Here is a 12,273-nt window from a genome sequence, read left to right on the forward strand (position 1 = left end):
AGCTTGCGGCTCACGTGCCGAGCTGTCATAGTCCAATGTCAGCTTATGCCACCTGCCCGGTTTGTGAGGATCCCTGAGCCGTAATATAAGGATCCAGGGGTCTCTGCCTCTGTTCTGCTTTTACTTCTCCTGAGAACGCATTGCTAAATGCTGGTAGTTTTTAGGGGACTAACTGGAGATGATGTTGGGATTACTTGGTCACTTGCGCTGCTCTTCTGGTTCCCAGGCTCGTGCCTCCTGCTGAAGTGGAGGGTGGCTGTGTGCATTTGTTCCATTAAACCTGACCTCCAGGAGCTCAGCAGTTCTCATTAATCCCTCCTTGACTCCTCATAAACAAAACCTCTAATATGCCACGTGTTTTTGTTTTGCAGCTTTCCTCATTTCTTCATTGTGACCTGAGCGGGTGTTGGTGCCAAGGTCTCGAGGGCTTAGTGCTCCAGTACGGACTTGCCACCAGCGAGCTGGGGAGGGTAAGTCATCTGCGGTGAGTCCGGGGATCCGCTGGGGTGGGGGAGCTCCTTCTGCGCCTCTCTCATCTCAGGCACTGAACTCTGACCTCTTCCAGCACAGACAGGAGGTGCCTGTATTTCTACATATTACTTACATTATTTATCGTGATGTCTGTTAACAAAGATGTTCCAGCTCCTCTGCTACTCCAGCAAGAGCAGTAATTCGTTTATTTAGTCTTGCGTATTGTAGGTTTTTTCAGCTGTTTGCGCAACGAAGCACTACAGCTTTGCCTCCTCACTTGAGAAAGGATCGTATGCAACAAAGGTGTGTTGTAGTAGTGCTGTTCCTCTGTGGTACCAGTAAATCTGCTGATGTGGACACCCTTGGTAGATTTCAGTCTACTTTATAGCAGAAGTGTGGCTTCCTGTGATGTATGCAACAGTTCAGGGTGGGCTTTGAAGTGGGAGAGAGGCAGCATCAGCTGCTTTGTGTTACTGGCTGTGGTTATCTATGTGAAGGGACTTAGCAGCCTCTGGCACCATGGCTTTCCCTTCCTGCTTCCCGACCTGACAGGCTGGGTGTGCTTCTCCACACCTGGCAAGCCATGGGGCTTCTCATCCTCAGACGGAAGATATTTGAGAGGTCTGACATTGTCTGTCCATAAAGAGTGCTGAGAGCTGGGGGACTTCGGCTAAGCGTGTCTGTAGGTCTGGGCTCCATTTATGTCTTTCTTTAATTATCGCTGGAGTTAGAGCTGTGAAGATGCCTGATTTCCCCCATAGGAAACCCCAGAAATCTGTGTTGAGGAGAATGCTGGCTCTTGTGAGCATGCAACTGAGGGAACTTCCTTCAAAACAGAGCTTTCTCTTTCGTTCTTAACAAAATCTGTGTTCAGAATCTGACATCTGACTGTCGTGTTGGGAAAACTGTCACTGCTGCCCCCCTTGGTTTTCAGTGTACTGTAGTTACGGGCTATAATTATATGTGTATTTGGATTATTTACTCCTCAGTACACTAAGTCAAACCATGTTCCCAGCTGTCAATGGGCATTGAATAACCTGCTGCAGTTGTAGTATGCTGCATGCAGTCGCTTTCACGTTGTGGTGTTTGTAATCTTTGGCTGGGTTATAGTCTTTCGCAGTTGGGAAAGGATTGAATCTGACTCTAGGAGCCTGGTGTGCAAGCCCTGGCTGATGGCTCCCTGGTTATATGCTGTAGTTTCCTAATTAAGGTAACCCTAAGCAGGGTAGTGGCTTTTATGAGCCGAAGACTTGAGCCTGACACATTCGGTAGCAGAATAGGAGTAAGTACAAATCATAGGAAACCTGGCTTTGTCATACCCAGTGTTTGTGGCAGAAGTCGTATTAATTTTTTGTCCGAAGCAAAAAGTCACAAACTGCTGCCCGTCATGTGTGGGGATGATGCTTGCTGTTGAATCCAGGGGTCAGTGGCTCTCCAGATGAGATGAAGCAGCTGAGGTTCTGAGTTGCAATTTCCTGCTGGGGCACAGTGGTTATGTGACCCCTTTTTCCAGGCAGAGTGGAAAGACCTGGCCATGTGATTTTAATAATTTGGAGAACAGTGTTTTGTTTAGCTGGTTCTTGCTTGGTGTAACTTTTTTTTTTTTGAGTTTTGAGATAATTTAGTTCTTTTTCCAACAGCTAGGAAGCTACTAAAGAAAGGGGTAATGATTAATTTGATCGGTAAATGTTTTTGGAGTTCCTCCTTGCTAATGAATGCTTTCAGACTGAGAAAGGGAGGAAATAAGAGCTGTGCAGCAGCCTGTCTACGTCTGGTCTTATTATCTGATAATGTTACTGTGGTCAAATTCTTGTGATGATCTAATGAGGAGGTGCTGGGATTTGGAGCTGTTGAGCTCCCTTTGCTGCCTCACATCAAGTTTTTTGTGTTACCTCGGAGAATTTGTGTGGTTTTGCTGCCAAAGGGAGCGCTTGAATCTCTGTACTTCCCCAGATTACTAACTTTTGACTTTGTTCATTGCAGTGTTAGGCGTTGCAGAATCCGGTAGCCTGATGGAGGCTTTCAGAGCCTCCGTGGACCTGCAGCTCCGTGACCCCAGGTCCAACCAGGAGCAAGACTGAGCACGTAGCCCCACAGGGGCACAGCCAACCAAACACACTCATCTGGCTGCATAAATCAACGCAGGCAGGAACACTCGGCGGTTGTGCAAGCACAGACACAGCCAGTGCCCTTGCCCAGGCCCCTCTTGGGCTGACCAGGATGAGAGCTGTTAGTGGGAAATAGGAACACGTCCCTGGGGTCAGGGCGGGCCACAAGCACCCCAGGAATGTGCCTGGATCCTGGCTGGAGGGTTGTGCAGCTGTGTGTGCTGTTGGTAATATTTACACATACACCGTGTGTGCTATTTAAGGTATTCGCAGGGTGCAGTTGAGTTTTAAAGAAGGAATTAGAGGGGTATAGAGGCAAAAGATGTAGGGGATGGCCAGAAGCACCAAATCCTTCGCAGAAAGGTGAGGCTGAAACGTGTGTTGAAACATGCTAAGCTCCCAGTTGCTTGCCCGCTTTCCCCCAGCAGGATGGAGAAGTGGAAGGGTGAGAAAACGTGGTGGGTCAAGATAAAGTTGAATAGGTGAAGCCAAGCTGCGTGTGCAAGTTCCCTATTCCTGTAGGCAGTGACCCTCTTCGGTCTGAAGGGCTGACCTGGAGAGCTGCTTCCCTTGGCTCACCTGAGGTCACATCCAGCCCACGGGGATGAGGTTCCCCTAGGACAGCCCTGGCAGGGGCTGGGTTGGTGTCTCTGGGGTAATCGGGATTCCCTCGCTTGCTGTTGAGCTTTGTTGTGGAGATGAGCTTTTCCTCACGTAACCGAACACACAGCAGTGCTGATCAGCTTCAGGTGATGCTATGAGCTTCACTCCCAGGCGCTTCATCTTCTGATAAAACACCCTGTAACCACAACATCTTGTGTTTACTGTGTGTATATAATATTTGTGTATGTAATAATTTTGGTTGCTTGTGCTTCATAAAAAGCAAAGCATGTGTTTAACGTGTCTATGGAACATGCTTTAAAGATCAAAGTCCACACCAAGAACAAACTGTGTGACACAGCAATGGCTCGGGTTGTCCTTCAGGTGCATCAGCATCTTCCTCCATGGCCCGGTGAATAACAAGAGTTCAATTTTCACGACTGCATTTCTGCTGAGACATTAATTTCTGTAACGTGCGGGCCTCTTCGTTAGGGGCTGACCCAGAATCATTAGTTTTGCAGGCTCAGTAGAAGATCAATGGTTGCTGTCACCTCAGGCTGGACTTGGTGACCCCTCTTTACTTGAACAGTTTCTTACTGAGAGTCATTTCAAACTGTTGGGCACAAAGCCACGCAGTTGGCTGAGTCTGACCTCCTGGCCCAAGTGTGGCCCAAAACACACGTGCTTGGTGAGATTTCATGGGGAGGTGAGAAGGCGAGTTTGTGTCCCATTGTGGTTGACCTCCTTTTGGCCTGTTTCTGCCCTTTCAGCTGGAACCTCAGGGGACGATCCGGAGCACTAACAACGTTTTGGCAAATGTGGTTGCAGAGCCGTGGTGGTAGCTCCCCAGTTGGGCCCTGCAAGTCTTTTTCCATGGCATAAGAGGCTGTCAAAAAATTTCTGCTGTATGTTATCTTCACTTAAGACTGGAAAGAATAGCTGCTTGTTTGTGGAAGATGCTTTTCACAAAATCAGGCTGCTTCTCTGGTGCCCGATGTGGCTCCTAACAGCAGCACTACGCAGCAGGTTGGGAAGGGAGCCGTGGGGAACTCCTCAAACTGCAGCAGGCGCGTGGCATGGGCTGTGCTTGTGCTGTCATCGTTCGTCGTCGCCTTTTCCCACTGGTAATGGCAGCAGAAGATGTAGTAGTGGGTAGTGTAGGACATGGTTCAGCCATTTTTATGACCTTGGTATATCATACTTCCAAAAAGAAATAAATTTCATGCTATACTGATAGTCCTTGCAAACCAAGGACACAGTTCTTGCCTTGGGGGAGGGCATCATGAAGAGGAGAGACCTAGAAAAAAATAATAATTGAGTCTGAGCTGGTGGTTTGTTGCTTTTTTTCACCAGACTCACCTCCTTTGTCAAACAATGTAAATTGGTACCATGAGGTAGAAAGGTACAGTATTTTTTTTGAAGTATGTTTAAAAGAATGTTCAAAGTATGTTTAAAGATAATCCTTTGTGGTTTTTTTATTATTGTTTTTAATGGAGTATTGTGTTACTTAACAACATTGTTCATGGCTCAAGATTAGGAAGCATCAGACACAACATAAAACTCAGTTCTGATTATTCAGACAGATTTTTATTTTTTAAATTTTTTTCCTAATCATAAGTTCTTCCATCAGACTCAGGAAAGGTGGAAGTTTTTATGTGATAACTGCAGGTAATAAACCATATCTTGACTTGTGTCTCAGGTAATATTTTTTCCCTTTTGAATGCTGAGAATCCTTTTCACTGCATGGTGGCAGAGAAAGGTGGCACGTGGCCTGTCAGCCTAGGAACAACTTCTGCTGACAGGTGTTGCAGTAAAGCATAATACGGGATGTGAATGGAGGAGGAAAGAGGTATCCAGGAATGTGTTTCCATTATTCTAAAAGCATTTCATCATTATCTTCAAGGAAAGAATCAAAGCGCCCCAAATGAGGGCCTGTCTCACAGCCACTGTGCAGTTGTCCACGTGTGTGATTGCAGCGACTGATGCCAGTACGGAGCTGGAGCAACAGGCAGAGAAGATCATGCCCACTGCGTAATTCAACATACAAAAAAAGATTACCAAGGTTTTTTTTTTTTGTCAATATACTAGCGATGGGTTTTGAATAGTCATTTAGTTAAGTGAAACTACAAATCCAACGTGCTGTGGTTTGGTTGTCTCTTGTAGTCGTCATTTTTGAGAGATGGTGGGGTTAAAGAAGTACTCTGGCAAAAACTCCTCTATCGTTTTCAGTGTGATTACTACTTGGTAAACTTTTTCCAAAGTATTTCAGTCCGACATTGTTACATAAATCGTGAAGTTTTGTGGTAGAACTATAGTGGTAGTTTCTGTAGCTTTCTTCTAGAAAGATGTTTAAAAACAAAACACAACTTTTTCCTTCCTTATTTCATTAACTAGTCATAAATATTAGGAGTAATTTCTGCAGCATCATTGGAAAAATTAATTATTACTAAAATACTGCAGATTGTATGGCTAACGTACAGCTGTGAAGTCAACAGAAATGTTTGAACATACAGAAGAATAGTTCAAGTTGGAAGGGACCTTAAAGGTCACCTAATTCCAACCCCCTGCCGCGGGCAGGGACACCTCCCACCAGACCAGGTTGCTCAGAGCCTCATCCAGCCTGGCCTTGATGTTGTATGGAAGTATCTAATGTCTCATTCATAAAACCTGTCAAAACTGGAAACCAAGGAGAGTTTTATTTTGTGTATGCTCTGTTTGGATTCTACAGTGCTGTTCTGTGTAAGTTCCTCATGACTTTGAGTTTCTTATTCTTTCATATCTCTGTGAGGAGGGAAAAAAAGACACACATACACCGATCCCCCTCAAATACAAAGCAGTAACAAAAAACCACCAGCCCCCCCCTTCCTCCAAAAAAGGAGGAGTCTGAATTATTTTCTTTTCCAAAACGTAAACTGGTTGCCTACTCCTACATATAAGATTCTGTTCCTTTCTTTCATTTTCAGTCCAGGAAAAAAAAAAGGTACTGTTTATGAAGTTGGAGTTGTGGCTATTGTTTAGTTTATGGCATATTGAGACTTTCAGATACTCGCTTGTTCATGGCACCTAGACAAAGGGCTTTAAAAAAAAAAAAGTGTAAATAATATCCTGAATCGTGCCTCAGAAATGGTTCATCTGCTTTCAGTCGTTGCTGGTTTCAGCTGCTTCAGAGCAGTAAGAAGTCAGAAATGGTGCAGAAGGCAGATTGGGTAACCTGTTTACAAAGTTTCATCCAGATTTCTACTAGATGAAAGTCGTTTTATGCTTTGAAACTTGATACCCCAAATCTTAGTTATCTTTTTTTAACTTTGTGTTCCAGATACGCTTGCTATTCAGTAGTCTTGCAGTTCTATAACCCTGCTGAATTCTAGTCCTGAGATTGTGGTTCAGATGCTTGTTCACCTCTTGGTGAATTCCACAGACAAGTTGTGGACAATGGGTTAAAAAAAAAAAAGTCACCTAAGAGGACTAAACCACTGGGAAGCATCTCCCTTTCAAATGCTTAACCCCATCATGTTATCCAGTTTGTGGCTTTGACAATGAAGCTCCATTAGCTTGGTGTTAGCTAATTATTACACCCTTCAGAAGGCTGTTCTTGGACCACATCTCTCTGATGTTAGCTATGTTCTAATTTCCAGCCTAAATTTAGTAATGACTGCTTTAGGTGCGCTTTCTTCTTGTGCCAACATTACAGTTTTTTTGTTGCTTCTCTCAGCCGTCATTTTGCTGTAAGCCAAACTCCTAATATCCCCGTACAAGACAAAAATCTGTTACCTTGATTATCGTCCAATTTCCCGTGTTTTCCATTAATCACTCCGGTGTGTGAGGGACCAGATGCTGCTGCGCTGCTGGGATGAGGTCTGGGCATTACCTTGTACAAATGCTCTGCAGGGGGCTGGAACCTGACAGTACGTTTTCCTTCCCTGCGAATGCATCGCACTGGGAACAGCGTAGGTCAGTGCCCTGCTGATGTACCTGGGTCTCTTTCTTCCATCATTTCCAAAGGCTTGCATCACGGCCCAGCACTGATAGCAGAATTTCTTAGCAATTCCCCGAATGAATGACCTTGTGCTCTGTGTTAATTCACTTTATTACTTTCCTATTATGTTCCTTTCCCAGGCTTCAGCTTTCCTTTTGGTGATTGCATCACTCTCCTTGCAGAAGAGCTTCCATATTTGTGCCACCAGCAGATTTCACTAACACCTTTTATGACAAAGTCATTAATGACAATATGAATTGCAATTTTCTTTTGTCATCCAGTACTTTCAACCCTTTCCTATAACCTGTATTTCCTTTCCCCTCTGATTGTGGCCAGAAGTTCATAGTTTGCCTCTACTGAACCATTTGTTAGGATCTTTCCTTGTGTTCAGTCTCGTTACCTCCTCTGAGGTAAACATTTTGTTCTTCCCTCCATGCATCAGAGTTCTTTGATATCTTTGATAATTGTCCATTCCCTAAGTCTTTTTCTTTTTTTTTTTTAATGATCTTAGAAAAATACGCTGCCAGAAGCTGCCTGGGCTTGTCTGGGCTGCTGAAGTTTGTATGTGTGAGATCAAAATCGAGCATGAAGAAAGCCTGTGCTAATGTCTTACAGCCTTCCATTGCCACAAGTAAAATAATACTTTGTCAAAATACTTTTGTTTCAACATCAGTCTTCTGCTGTGAATTATAAATTGTATTTTAGCCTGTTGTGTGTGTGTGTGTATCTGTATGGATATATATGTGATGAACATGATCTGTATAGATAAATATGCGGTAGGGCTCAACTTTTTTGAAAAGGATCCCTGCCTTGAGGTTTCAAAACACAACCTTCACTGAATTTGTTACTGCATTTGCTACTGCCAGGTCCCCAAGCAGCAGCAGCACCAGCCAGTGCCGGGGCTCTGGTGCATTGCAGACCGGGGATGTAATGCGCCAACTTAAATAGCAATAGGAGTTGAAAGTCTGGTGACAGGGGGATCGAGTAATAAGATTTGAACAGAATTCTTGTGACTTTATTTTGGTGTTTCATTTCAAAGGTAGAAAGAGTGGAGGCTGCTCGGGACAGCGATAAGGGAAGTTGCAGAAGGTATCTGTGGTGGCTGGTAATGGGACAACTCCAGAAGGAGCTGTTTAAAGAAACCATTTTTTGGTTTTGTTTATATTGCTGCTTTTCTGTCCTCGCACTCTGGAAACCGGCTGAGTTCAGCTTCATCTTATGTTCAGCTTGTCTTTTGAGGGCCTTCTAGTAACCGTGGGGGTTGGAAACGGCCCTGGCTTGAAGTCCGGCTCTCCTGGCAGCAGGTGGGATCTGCTTGCTCCCCGCTGCCCTTGGAAGGGTGAAAGGCAGGGAGAGCCACTTAGAGAACATGGCTGCGAATGGGTAAGGTGGATGAATGAACTGGGAGGTTGTCTTGAGAATAAAACGCAGTCATGCTCTTTCTTATGTTTCAGTACTTAATGGAGGATACCAGCAAAATGAAAAATGTGGTGATTTGGGCTTTGTTTTCCCATTTGAGCAGTTAATGAACATTTTGGGTTTAGCAGATGCGTCGTTTTGGAGAAAGAAATTGTAGCTCATCCCATTAGTTAATTGAGAGCTGGCAAGCATAGAAATTAAGACATTTTCTGATGTTTCTAGTACTATTTTTCTCTCCGCTTCCAAGTTTTGCATACGTTCTTAGAAGGACGGCAGCAACATTGTGTTTGTTCCTACAATATACAGGAAGAAGGTGGAGAGTAGTGCTGAAATGCTGTAACAGAAGTCCCGGTTGTGCTTGAAAAGCTTCCCATGGAAAACAAAGGCACAGTGGCACCTGCAGCTTCAGAAGAAACAAACACCTTCTCACGCAGAATTACTGCCAGTCAGCTTTAAAAAACGCTTTTCTCTGATCTTGGTGCAAATGAGATTCAGAAGTTGCCATTGTAACCCTAAATATTGTAACCCTCTCGTTTTAGTCTTTGCTGGAAGATCTGTGGTAGCTGATGATGATTTCTCCATGCAATGAGGTCTGCATGCACACACGCCGTGGTCACTGCCCTCTGAGCCTTGCGTGCTGGCAGATTGAAAAGCAGCTGGCTGGGAAAGCTATGTGTTTTATTATCATTATTATTATCTTTATGGAAGGCATTCCCCTTACACATTCCCTGGCAGAATTATTTCCTGGTATTCAAAGCCACACTTTGAAGGAAGGATGGTGCATTTTGTCAGAATATCACCCAGAGAGCACTGGAATGTGATTTTGTTTTTTGAGTAGGTGTCCCTTGAGAAACTTCATGTAATGCCGTTTTCCTTTCCCTGCTGTGCGTAGCTGTTCTTCGTGGCTGCTGAATGATGGCGTCAGTCACGCTTGGGTGACTTCCGTAGGTAATTTGCAGTCTTTTGTCTTTCTTCATATCCTTTCTCTTGGGCATCTGCTGGCAACCTATTGTACATACGCACTGGCCACCAGAACCTTGTAGATTGTTTGAATGCAGTTGTAATTTATAGCAAATATTGATGGAGGGGATCCTGGGAAGGTTAAAGAATCAACTGGCCATTTAATACTCATAAGCAGCAGCATACGTGAACAAATTGAAGTGTAAAAAAGGTTTAATGTCTTTTAAATGTATGGAGGTTGGATTATGAGTTTTGTGCTACAGAATTAAGTGAAGCAAACTCGATCCTATCCACCCAGTGTTTGAACATAACTCTTTGATACACATTTAAAACACATTAAAAAAAAGCACAGAATTGTATTTATTTTTTCAGTAGTGTCAGATTCATACAAGTAAAATGAAACTATAGTGCAGCAGTTATAAACACTAAGAAACGTAGAAGAGCTGCGACAAGCCCTGTAAAGAAGATGATTTAGGAAGGTGACAGCCTCAGCAGAAAGTCAGAGCAGACTTCTTTGCAAGGTGATTTATGCCCCCGTTTACGCATGGTGATGAGTGGCTCTAAGGTCTGTCACTGCAGCTATTAGAAATGCGAGGGCGTCAGGTGAGGTGGGCGCTGGTTTCAGGTGGCGGGGATGAAATGGTGCTGCTCAGGCTTTGTGTGATGGCTGCCCGCAAGCGCGCGCAGCGCGGGGCTTCTCCGTGCCTTCACCTCGGAGAGAAATCGTGGAAGATCACCAAGAAAAGACAAAAATAATTCTTCAGGCAGAGTCGAATCAAAACACTTCTTGGAGAAAAATCATTAGACTATATGTGCGTGTGTGTGTGTGTATATATATATATATAGTTTTTCATTTAACTACAATGATGTAAAAGTTACTATAAAGGACGATTTTTAATGTGTTTTTGCAGTAGAATAAAACAAAATAAACAGCTGTTAGAAAACAAAAAAAAAGCAGATTAAAAACTAATATTTTGAAGACCTGACCTGATGCATTAGGTACGCTTAGGCTTACCTCAGCTTTGTGTGCAGTTGTGGATATCTGGTTTGTGTACATTGAATAAACATATCTGCGTATATCCTACTGTGAAAGGCATGTTTATTCTGCTCACAATTCAAAAACAATTCGTGAAAAAGAACAAAAAGCCAAGCTGCTTCTTCATTTATCTTAATTTTGGCGTGTTCCTGCTGGCATGTACAGTCCAGTATCCCTGTTGTTTTCCAGGGCAGCTGAGTTACTCTGACTGTGTGGCACTGGTTTCCCAAATGACTTCTGACAGGTGGGCTTTCATCCAGGTTGTAAATTTCTGCCATTCTCATTTTATACAAAAACTGATGAAACCTCTGCTTTACTGAGAATGTATCTTCGTGTCGTCTTTTTTAGAGATTTGGGGATTGTTAAAATGTCGTATTTTAAGACAGTTGTACAGCTGTGTCCCTACCTGGCCTCTTCTAGGAGTGATTTGTTGGCGTTGTGGCCATACTTCTTTAGGAAAACCTTATTCTAGTGTAATTCAGCTGTTTAAGAGCATAGTTATGGGGATTGGGAATTTTTGTTTATTTTATGATATGATGCAGACAGCCCCCTCCAATGCTGCCCTGCTAAGGAGGGAAGGAATGCAGTGTCTCAAATGTAGACGTTGGCTATAATTCAGTGAGAGTTACCGTATTAAAAAAGTGTACGCCTTCATTTTATTGTTTACTGCCCACTTTTCATCTTAACAACCAGAATTCCCCTTTTCAGATATAAGAGTGTACGGGCTCACTGATTCACCAAACTTTCTCCAAGAAGGAAAGTTAAACAGGACACACTTTTTCAATATTGATTTGGCAAACAGTGGAGGTCTTTACCTGTTTTTTTGCGCTGTCAAATACACAGCCTTGCAGGTGTCTATTTCAGAGCTAATCCCCAGGGGCTGTAATGATGTTCTGCTGCTGCATTTGAAGTCGCTTTCAGCACAGGGCTGCCCCGACCCCATTTGCTCCACTTGCCCTCACTGAGCACCAATGCTACTGCAACCCCACTGAGCCAGTCCAGGACCTGATCTGGCTGAAATGCATCTTTGCGTGGGGTTTCCAGCTCTGATGGCTCCCGGACCGGCTCACCAGAGAAGTGCAGGGATGCCAATGGCAGCAGGAGGAAGAAGCGGGGAAACACAGCGGGCTGGATTTGGGTTGACTGAAGCTGATGTAGAGCAACAGCTGGAAGGGGGAGAATGAAATAAAAATAAAAGTATCTTTATAAATCATGTGGTTGACTTGTAGTGGGTATTGGGAGACATCTGGGAACGTGAAGGTTATTCGGGTAGTCTGAGAAAAGGGTAAAGCTGAAAATGAACTTTCAGATTTTGTACTAAACCTTGCACTAAAGATGGAAACAATGGAACTTCTTGTTTTTAGGCTAGAAGATTTTACACTTGATATTTGACAGGTTTGGTAGCATTTCAGTTAAGATTTTGAATTTGTGATTTGTTATTCCAGGCTGACCCTAATATGTGTTGTACAATTCTTGGTCACTTGGGGATTTTGATACTTTAAGAAAACTGATGCACTAGTATAAGACTGCATTCATGTAAAGCCAGTAATGGTTTTAGAGATGGATTCAAAGCAATTACCTTTATGTTGCATGGATAAGCTTTGCTTCCATAGTGATCTGTTCACAAACTTGTTGCTTACTGATTGCTTCACAAAAATTAAGATGTTGTTTAGTCTGACCTGCTGGCTGCCTGTATTTAAAGC

The 12,273-nt window shown here is 43.6% G+C and overlaps 1 protein-coding gene across 4 annotated transcripts in view; it reads left to right on the plus strand.

The window, feature by feature from the left end:
- Positions 1 to 12,273, plus strand: part of APBB2 (amyloid beta precursor protein binding family B member 2) — a 172,828-nt gene that overhangs the window by 55,028 nt on the left and 105,527 nt on the right. For all 4 annotated transcript variants that reach the window (XM_080589357.1, XM_080589360.1, XM_080589358.1 and 1 more), the window contains exon 3: positions 372 to 470. The gene's annotated coding sequence lies outside the window, so the exon portion shown is untranslated. The remainder of the gene's footprint in view (positions 1 to 371; positions 471 to 12,273) is intronic.

The sequence above is a fragment of the Anser brachyrhynchus genome (genome assembly GCF_964034855.1).
Source record: "Anser brachyrhynchus genome assembly, chromosome: 4".
Classification (NCBI taxonomy): Eukaryota; Metazoa; Chordata; class Aves; order Anseriformes; family Anatidae; genus Anser; species Anser brachyrhynchus.